This window comes from Arachis hypogaea, chromosome 10, assembly GCF_003086295.3.
Source record: "Arachis hypogaea cultivar Tifrunner chromosome 10, arahy.Tifrunner.gnm2.J5K5, whole genome shotgun sequence".
NCBI lineage: Eukaryota > Viridiplantae > Streptophyta > Magnoliopsida > Fabales > Fabaceae > Arachis > Arachis hypogaea.
Window position 1 is genome coordinate 62,377,081 of NC_092045.1, and position 10,705 is coordinate 62,387,785.

At 37.2% G+C, this 10,705-nt stretch overlaps 1 non-coding gene across 1 annotated transcript; it reads right to left on the bottom strand.

The window, feature by feature from the left end:
- Nucleotides 1-5,542: 5,542 nt before the first annotated feature.
- Nucleotides 5,543-5,646, bottom strand: LOC112718695 (small nucleolar RNA R71). Its single transcript, XR_003161024.1, has one exon. It is a non-coding gene; the product is annotated as a small nucleolar RNA R71 (small nucleolar RNA).
- Nucleotides 5,647-10,705: the final 5,059 nt, after the last annotated feature.

Sequence of the window (10,705 nt, forward strand, 5' to 3'; positions counted from 1 at the left end):
TGGGAGTTGTCATCGTGATCAGACTGAATGGTTTTGGTTTTGAGGTCGGCTTCGAGTTCTAGGAGCTTGTCCTCTAACTCTCGGCGTCGCCTAGCTTCTTTCTTGAGGTTTTTTTGGCTACGTGCTTGTGTTCGGCTTTCTGTTTGACCTGTTTGAGACATTTCTGCTGTTTTCGGAGGGCATCTAAGATTTCTGTGTGTGGAGAATATTTGTCGCCGTTCGTTTGAGGTGTATCTTTTGAGGTGATGTCCACGTTCTTGTGCGGTGTCCTATTTTCCATATCAGAATGGTGGTCATTGTTAAGGTTGTCCGCCATGATGATGGAATGACTTCTAGGTTCCCCGACAACGGCGCCAATGTTCTGAGGGTTACTTGAAAGTGAAGGTCAATCTCGGACGAGATCTGTTGTGATGGCCAGAGCTTGTCGTGTCTGACTTGTTGGATCTGGTGGAGCTGTTGATCCTTCGTCACTGGAGGGTGGTAGTACCTGCAAGAGACTCTGATGCTTAAGTTAGCACATGCTTTAGGCAGGTTTTTAGTGTAGAATCAGAGTATAAGTTATACCTGGTTGCCCCAGTGTATTTATAGTAGTGCGGAGTGACCTTTCTTTGAGATAAGATAAGTTAGTTATCTTATCTTATCTTTGAGTGAAGTCAACTTATCTTTAAGGGGAACCGCCTTTAACTTTCTAGGCTTTGGCTACCTTTAAACTTGGGCTGCATCCTTTTGTCTGGGCCCACTTTGGGCTTTTCTGGTGCTTTGGCCGACCTCTTTGCGAAGAAATCGGTGGTGTCCTAACCTGGAGAGGTCAGTCACTTGTCTTCGATCAGCCCGGGTCACGTAGCTCGACCCAGGGCATGAACACTATGTATTCGTCAAACTGTTGGCATACCAGCAGCAATCAGTGGCATGGTGCAAGAGTCAGAAGCTGGGAATCAGATATTTTGGTCTTTTTTTCTATTATCACTAGAATTGAAAAGGTGGCTTATCTACTGCATTTATTGTAAGGAAATTTGATAACATACCTAAATTGTTCAATGCTAAAAGTGTGACTGAGTTCGATATCTACCTTACACTCACGGTACTAGTAACAACATATCACATTTTTTGTATCATTTATACCCATCATATTATGGTACTCTGGTTTAATGAGTAAACACTATACAGAATTGAAAAAAAATAAGTAAAAAATATTTTTTCCCTTAGGGTAGGAGAGTGTTCAACGCCTGGCTTGATTTCATTTGAATTCAGCACAAGCATTGCATCACTTTCCAGACAACCTCAGCAGATGTTATTCATGCTTTGGTGCCACAGCATTATCAACAGACTCCCGCATCAATGTCCACTTTGCCTGTCTCCCTATTAAAACTTTTTCAGGTGCCACTTTTTTATATGGCTGGCAAAATGATGAACTTACGAATAATATTGTGATATTCATGGTGGGTAACTTTGTATTTGTCAAATTGCACCCATACCAGTAGCAATCAGTGGCATGGCGCAAGTGTCAGAAGCTGGGAATGAGATATTTTGGTCTTTCTTCCTATTGTCACTAGAATCGAGAAGGAGGCTTATCTACCGTATTTAGTATAAATTAATTTAATTACATACCTAAATTATTCATTGTTTTAAGTGTGACTGAGTTCTGTCTCTACCGTACACTCACAGCACTAGTAACAACATATTAAGCCACATTATTGTGTGTCATTTATACCCATCATATTATGGTACATTAGTTCAATGACAAAACACTGTACAGTATTGAAAAAAAATAAGTAAATTTTTCTTTTCTTAAGGGAAGGAGACTATTCACCACCTGGCTTGATTTGATTTGACTTTAGCACAGGTATTGCATCACTTTCTACCCAACCTCACCAGATGTTATTAACGCTTTACCGCCACACCATTATCAACAGCCTCCCGCATCAATGCCCACTTTGTCCATCTCCCTGTTGTAACTTTGCAGAAGAAATGAAAAGGAAAATAGTAAATGAAACTCAGATCCAATTCTTAGAACAATTGAGATGAAAGGTGAAAGATGATTCTCAGATTTAGAATCAATGGAGCTCTTCAATCTCAATTCAAATTCCAAGAATAGATAGTAGAAATTACAGAAGAAAAGAAAATGAAAACAGAAAGAAAACTAAATCCAATTCCCAATTCCCAAATTCCCAAAAAAAAATTCAAAAGTGAAAAGTAAAAATGAGCTAAACGTCCTTTACAAATTGAATTAACTCCTATTTATATACTTTCTATTTTTGGTCTTCAAAGCTTGGAATGGGCCTTTTGGTTTTTGGATTTGAAGAGAGATGGGTCCGGTTGGCCTTGGTTCAATTGAGTTGGAGGCATGGGTCAGCTCCCAGGGGAGCGCTCCGTTTGGTCTTGTGAACGCTACATTCACTTAGCCTTGTCATGTGCCAAGCCTCCTTTCCGATAGCTCCTTGTACATAGCGTTCACTAAGTAAACGCTACGTTCAAATTGTGAACGCTGCCTTGGTTTGCTTTGAACTCAGATTTCTTTGGTTCCAAGAGCACGAAAAAGGTAGCAAAAGGGAGCGCTACGTTGCCTTTTTCAAACGCTGCCCTTGTGTTTTGCTTTGTGCATGCTTGGCTTTCCTTGGTTTCAAGCTCAAAAAAGTGAGCAAAAAGGAGTGCTACGCTCAAATTTTTTAGCGTTACTCCTCTTTGTCTTGATGCGCCCAGCCTTGCTTGGTTCCCTTCTTCGAGCGCTACGTTGCACCCTTTAAGCGCTGGCCTTGCTCCCTTGTTTCCTTGCCAAGAGTGTCACGAAAAAAGGTGAAGAGAATGAGCGCTATGTTCAGTCTTGTGAGTGCTATTCCTTGGCATGCGCTGATTCCCTCTTCGAGCCTTGGTTCTCCCATTGTGCAGCGCTTTGCTTTTCTTGATGAGGCACAAAAAAGTAAAGGCAAGGCAACGTAGCGTTCTCTTCTTTGAAAGCTATGCCTTAGCCTTTGCTTTTGCTGCACCATTCGGTGCTTCCTCTTGGGCGCTCCGTTTGCAACTCACGATTGTTGGGCATGATGACGAGCTTCAAACCCAGTACACTTGCTGGTTAGTTGTGCGAAGTTGTGAAGAAAGTGCTGAGTTATAAATGCGCATACCAAGTTGAATGCCATTATTAGAGATCACAATTTCGTGCACTGAGTTTTTGGCACCGTTGCCGGGGATTGTTCGAGTTTGGGCAACTGACGGTTCATCTTGTTGCTCAGATTAGGTAATTTTCTTTTTATTTTCTTTTCAAAAAGTTTTCAAAAATATTTTTCAAAATTTTCCCTTTGTTTTCAAAAATTATTCCAAATTTTTAAGAATGAATTCTAGAATTTCATGGTAACATGTTGAAGCCTGGCTGGCTGTAAAGCCATATCCAAATTCTTTTGGATTGAGGCTTCCACTTGTCAACATAAAAGGCATGTATATGGAGTTGGATGAAGTATCAGCTGTTGCATACCTGATTTATATCCTAAAGTTGGCTGGCTATTAAGCCATGTCCAACCCTTGGATTGGAGCTTTAGGCTAACATGGAAAGATTCCTAGAATTCTTATTAAAAATTTTGAATTTCTTATTTTCTTTTTCCTATAAAATTTCGAAAAATATATAAAAAAAATTAATAAAATCATAAAAAACCAAAAATATTTTGTGTTTCTTGTTTGGGTCTTGTATCATGTTTTAAGTTCGGTGTCAATTGCATGTTTTTAAAACTTAAGCATTTTTCGAAAATTCATGCATGTGTTCTTCATGATCTTCAAGTTGTTCTTGGTAAGTCTTCTTGTTTGATCTTTAAATTTTCTTGTTTTGTGTTGTATAATGTTTTTTATGTGCATTTTTGCATTCATAGTGTCTAAGCATTAAAGATTTCAAAGTTTGGTGTCTTGCATGTTGTCTTTGCATCAAAAAAAAAATTTCAAAAACATGTTCTTGATGTTCATCATGATCTTCAAAGTGTTCTTGGTGTTCATCTTGACATTCATAGTGTTCTTGCATGCATCATGTGTTTTGATCCAAAATTTTCATGTTTTGGGTCATAATTGTGTTTTTCTTTCTCATCATTAAAAATTCAAAAATCAAAATACATCTTTCTCTTATTTCTCTCAAAATTTCAAAAATTTGAGTTGACTTAGTCAAAAATTTTTAAAACTTAGCTATTTCTTATAAGTCAAGTCAAATTTTCAATTTTAAAAATCTTATCTTTTCAAAACTTTTTCAAAAATCAATTCTTTTTTTTTTCATTTTTCTTAATATTTTTTTCAAAAATTTTTAATTTGAATTTTAAAATCTTTTTCTTATCTTTAATTCATGACTTTCGAAACTTAACTAACAAGTAATGTGATTGATTCAAAAATTTGAAGTGTTACTTTCTTGTTAAGAAAGGTTCAATTTTTAAATTCTAAAATCATATCTTTTAGTTTCTTGTTAGTCAAGTAATTAATTTTAATTTTAAAAATTAAATCTTTTTTAACCATATCTTTTTAATCATATCTTTTCTATCATATCTTTTTCAAAATTTTATCTTTTCAAAAATTTGATTTCAAAATATCTTCCAAACTTCTTATCTTTTCAAAATTAAATTTCAAATCTTTTTCAACTAACTATTTGACTTTTTGTTTATCCCTTATCATTTTCAAAACCACCTAATAACTTTTCTCTTTCTAATTTTTGAAAATAACTCCCTCTTTTTCAAAAATTTATTTAATTAATTAATTGTTTTAATTTTTAATTTTAATTTTAATTCTTCCTTTAATTTTTGAAAATCATTAACTCCTTGTCAAAATTTATTTTCGAAAACTTCTCTCCCTCATCTTATTCTATTTATTTTTTTATTTACTAACACTTCTCTTCATCTCAAGAATCTGAACCTATCTTCACCCTTGTGTTTGGATTCTTCATTCTTCCTCACTTTTATTCCCTTTCTTCTTCTACTAACATAAATGAATCTCTATACTGTGACGTAGAGGATTCCTCTTCCTTTTCTGTTCTCTTCTTTCTCATATGAGCAGGAATAAGGAAAAAGGCATTCTTGTTGAAGCTGATCCGGAACCTGAAAGGACTCTGAAGAGGAAACTAAGAGAAGCTAAATTATAACAATCCAGAGACAACCTTGCTGAAATTTCAAACAAGAAAAAGGAGATGGCAGCCGAACCCAACAACAATAATGCAAGAAGGATGCTTGGTGATTATACTACACCTACGTCCAAGTTTGATGGAAGAAGCATCTCAATTCCTGCCATTGGAGCAAACAATTTTGAGCTGAAACCTCGTTTAGTTGCTCTAATGCAACAGAACTGCAAGTTTCATGGACTTCCATCAGAAGATACCTACCAGTTTTTAACTGAGTTCTTGCAGATCTGTGAGACTGTTAAAACTAATGGAGTAGATCCTGAAGTCTACAGGCTCATGCTTTTCCCTTTTGCTGTAAGAGACAGAGCTAGAACATGGTTGGACTCAAAACCTAAGGATAGCCTGGACTCCTGGGATAAGCTGGTCACAACCTTCTTGGCTAAGTTCTTTCCCCCTCAAAAGCTGAGCAAGCTTAGAGTGGATGTTCAGACCTTCAAACAAAAAGCTGGTGAATCCCTCTATGAAGTTTGGGAAAGATACAAGTAGATGACCAAAAAGTGTCCTTCTGACATGTTTTCAGAGTGGACCATGGTAGATATATTCTATTATGGTCTATCTGAGTTCTCTAAGATATCACTGGACCATTCTGCAGGTGGATCCATTCACCTAAAGAAAACGCCTGCAGAGGCTCAAGAACTTATTGACATGGTTGCAAATAACCAGTTCATGTATACTTCTGAGAGGAATTCCATGAATAATGGGACGCCTCAGAGGAAGAGAGTTCTTGAAATTGATGCTCTGAATGCCATATTGGCTCAGAACAAAATGTTGACTCAGCAAGTCAACATGATTTCTCAAAGTCTAAATGGATGGCAAAATGCATCCAACAGTACTAAAGAGGCATCTTCTGAAGTAGAAGCTTATGATCCTAAGAACCCTGCAATAGCAGAGGTAAATTACATGGGTGAACCTTATGGAAACACCTATAATTCATCATGGAGAAATCATCGAAATTTCTCATGGAAGGATCAACAAAAGCCTCAACAAGGCTTTAATAATGGTGGAAGAAATAGGCTCAGCAATATCAAGCCTTATCCATCATCTTCTCAGCAACAGACAGAAAATTCTGAGCAAAGCACCTCTAGCTTAGCAAACATAGTCTCTGATCTGTCTAAGGCCACTTTAAGTTTCATGAGTGAAACAAGGTCCTCCATTAAAAATCTAGAGGCACAAGTGGGCCAGCTGAGTAAGAAAATCATTGAAACTCCTTCTAGTACTCTTCCAAGCAACACTGAAGAGAATCCAAAAAGAGAGTGCAAGGCCATTGACATAATCAACATGGCCGAACCTAGAGAGGAAGGAGAAGACGTGAATCCCAATGAGGAAGACCTCATGGGACGTTTCTCAAGCAAGAAGGAGTCCCCTATTGAGGACTTAAAGGAATTTGAGGCTCATATAGAGACCATAGAGATTCCATTAAACCTCCTTCTACCATTCATGATCTCTAAAGACTATTCTTCCTCTGAAGAGGATGAAGATGTAACTGGAGAGCAAGGTGCTCAATATCTAGGAGCCATCATGAAGCTGAATGCCGAGTTGTTTGGTAATGAGACTTGGAAAGGTGAATCTCCCTTACTCATTAGTGAACTAGATACATGGGTTTAGCAAATTTTACCTCAAAAGAGACAAGATCCTGGCAAATTGTTAATACCCTATACCATAGGCACCATGACCTTTGAGAAGGCTCTGTGTGACCTAGGGTCAGGCATAAATCTTATGCCACTCTCTATAATGGAGAAGCTGGGAATCATTGAGGTACAACCTGCCATATTCTCATTACAAATGGCAGACAAGTCAGTAAGACAAGCTTATGGATTAGTAGAGGACGTGTTAGTGAAGGTTGAAGGCCTTTACATCCCTGCTGATTATATAATCTTAGACACTAGGAAGGAGGAGGATGAATGCATCATCCTTGGAAGACCTTTCCTAGACACAGTAGGAGCTATGATAGATGTTAACAGAGGAGAATTAGTCTTCAATTGAATGGGGACTACCTTGTGTTTAAGACCCAAGGGTATTCTTCTGTATACATGGAGAGGAAGCATGAAAAGCTTCTCTCAGTATAGAATCAAACAAAGCCCCCACAATCAAACTCTAAGTTTAGTGTTGAATCCCCACATCCAAACTCTAAGTTTGGTGTTGGGAGCCCACTGTCAAGCTAGTGACATTAAAGAAGCGCTTATTGGGAGGCAACCCAATTTTTATTTATCTATTTTTATTTTTATTTTTATTGTTCTTTTATGTTTTATTAGGTTCATGATCATGTGGAGTCACAAAATAAATACTAATATTAAAAATAGAATAAAAAATAGCAGAAGAAAAAGCACACCCTGGAGGAAGGGCTTACTGGCGTTTAAACCCCAGTAAGAAGCATCTGGCTGGCGTTCAACGCCAGAACAGAGCATGGATCTGGCGTTGAACGCCAGAAACAAGCAACATCCTGGCGTTTGAACGCCAGGAATACACCCTAAGAAAAGCTGGCGCTGAACACCAGAAACAAGCACGAAACTGGTGTTCAACGCCAGAAATATGCTGCAGATGGGCGTTGAACGCCCAAAACAAGCATGAAGTGAACGCCAGAAACAAGCATCACTCTGGCGTTTAAACGCCAGAATTGCATGCAAAGGCATTGATAAACCACTATTTTATGGTTTATCTTGTGCTCAATTGAGTGGATTTTATCAACTCTTTACCCACTTATTCATACTATTTGCATGGTTTTACATTTGCCTTCCTAATTATGTGCTTTGATTGAAAACATGCTTCTTTGGACTTAAGTTCCCTATATTTAATCCTCTCTTATTACCATTAGATGCCTTGATATGTGTGTTACGTGATTTCAGGGATTACAGGGCAGGAATGGCTTAGATTATAGAAAGGAAGCATGCAAAAGTGGAAGGTATACAAGAAGTTGGACAAATTGCTAAGCTGTCCAACATGACCTCTTCGCACTCAAACGGCTATAACTTTAGCTACAGAGATCCAAACGATGCGGTTCCAGTTGCGTTGGAAAGCTAAGGTCCGGGGATTCGATTTGATATATAATATACCATAGTTGCTCTGACAATAGGCAATGCGAACACGTCATCCACGCGGCCACGTCGTAGTGGCGAAAATCAGCGTGTTTGAATTCGCAACCAGCGAATTCTGGGCTGTTTCTGACCCAGTTCTCGGCCCAGAAAACATAGATTAGAGGCTATAAAGTGGGTGAATGCATCCATTCATGAACATGCTTATCATAATTCACTTTTCATAGTTTAGATGTAGTTTTTAGAGAGAGAGGTTCTCTCCTCTCTCTTAGGATTTAGGATTAGAATTCATCTTAAAGGATTTAGGATTTATTATTATTTCAAGTTATAATTCTTCTGAGATCCAGGTTTAATATTTCTTTATTATGACTTCTCTTTTTTTAATTATATATGTTGCCAATTTGGCTTAATGACATTCATGTTATGATTTTCTTAATAAATATTATTTGAGGTATTTTCAGATCTATGATTTGTTTCTCTTATTTATGATATAAATAATTTAGATTTTTCCATCTTTTGGCTCTGGTTGATTAATTGGTGACTCTTGAGTTATCAAACTCATTGTTGACCGAAAATTGGAATTCTTCAAGAATTAATTCGAGATCCAATAACTCTAACTTTTCCCAAGGAAAGACCGGGACTTGAGGATTCGAATTAATTCTTTCACTTGACTTACCTTCATAGTTAGAGGTTAACAAAGTGGGAAAAAAGCCCAATTCTCATCACAATTGATAAGGATAACAAGGATAGGACTTCCGGTTCTTATACCTTGCTAAGAGATTTTATTATTGTTAATTTATTTTACTTGTCATTTAAATATACCTGTGCCCATTGCCCAAACTTCAAAACCCCGATTTACAATCTTCATAACCAATAATAAGAACATACCTCCCTGCAATTCCTTGAGAAGACGACTGACGTCGGGATTTTTGCCAGTAAAGAATTTCATAAAAACAGTTGTGTTGTAGATATAGTCTCTAAACCGACAGAAATCCCTTCGTACAAATAATTTGGTTGTCACAAGTAACAAACCCCTAAATAAATTGTTAACCGAGTATTTAATCCTCGGGTCGTCTTCTCAAGGAATTGCAGGGAGGTATGTTCTTATTATTGGTTATGAAAAAGGTAAAATTAGGGTTTTGAGAGTGAAGAATAAATATGGCAAATAAATTAAATGGCAATTAAAATAAATAAATACTGTAAAGCAACTCTTGGCATGATGAGAGAAATTAGAAGTCCAACTTAGTTATCCCTCTCAACAATAATGAAAGTTGTATCTTAATTCCACTTTGTTAACCTTTGAAGCAAGGTAAGTCAAGGGACTAATTAGTTTGACCTTCGAATCCTATTTATTTCCTAAGAAAAAGTTGGGATAATTGAAGTTCAGTTCAATTAGCAAGATAACGATTATCAATTACGCTGAGTTAGATAACTGTTGAGTTACTGGTTTCTTAACCAAGACCAAAAGGGGAAAAAGTAAATTACTGGAATAAAATATCTTCAGATTGGAAGCAATGGTAACGTAAATAAAAGCAAGCAATCATAAACTGAAAATACCTCAATTATCATTAATTCAAACAATAATCTGTGACATGGAAGAATTCATAAATTAAATTATAAAAGTAAATAATTAACTCAAATGCTGGAATAACTAAATAAAGTGAAAAGTAATCTTAAAACAAAAGGAATATAAAACCTGGATCGAGAGTCACTCTTAAAAACAAAGAGAAGTCCTAAATCCTAAGAGAGAGAGGAGAGAACCTCCCTCAAAACTAAATCTAAATCATGAAAAGTGAATTATGAAAAGCCTCTCCATGAATGGATGCATTCCCCCACTTTATAGCCTCTAGTCTATGCTGTCTGTACTTGGATCTGGGCCAAAAAGGGCTTCAGAAATCGCTGAGGCGTATTCTATAAATTCTGATTCGTGGCCTCTGTCACGCGTCCGCGTGGGTCACGCAGTCGCGTCATTCGGAGCTTTTCCTTGCCACGCGGTCACATCAGTCACGCTTCCTCGTCATATGCGTTCTGCTTAAGGCGCGCAGTCACGTCAGTCATGCGGCCGCGTCGCTGCATCTTTGCTTCTGGCACGTGATCGCGTCGTCCATGCGGTCGCGTGGATACCAATTTTCTTAAGGCTCCGTTTTGCCTTCTCCTTCCATTTTGTATGTTTCCTTTTTCATCCTTTAAGTCATTCTGCCTTAGAAAATCTGAAACTACTCAACACACTAATCACAGCATCGAATGGAAATAAAGGTAATTAAAATAATTAATTTTAAAGCCTAGGAAACATGTTTTTCGCATACATCACGTAATAAGGAAGGGAAAGTAAAACCATGCAATTAATGTGAATAAGTAGGTGAAAGATTGTATAAATCACTAAAATTAAGCACCCAAAAGAACTCATGAAATATGGGTTTGTCAACCTCCCCACACTTAAACATTAGCATGTCCTCATGCTAAATCCAAGGTAAATAATTAAGGTTAAAGTGATGGAATGTCATGCAATGCAACCTAATTTAAATGCAACTACCTAAATGAA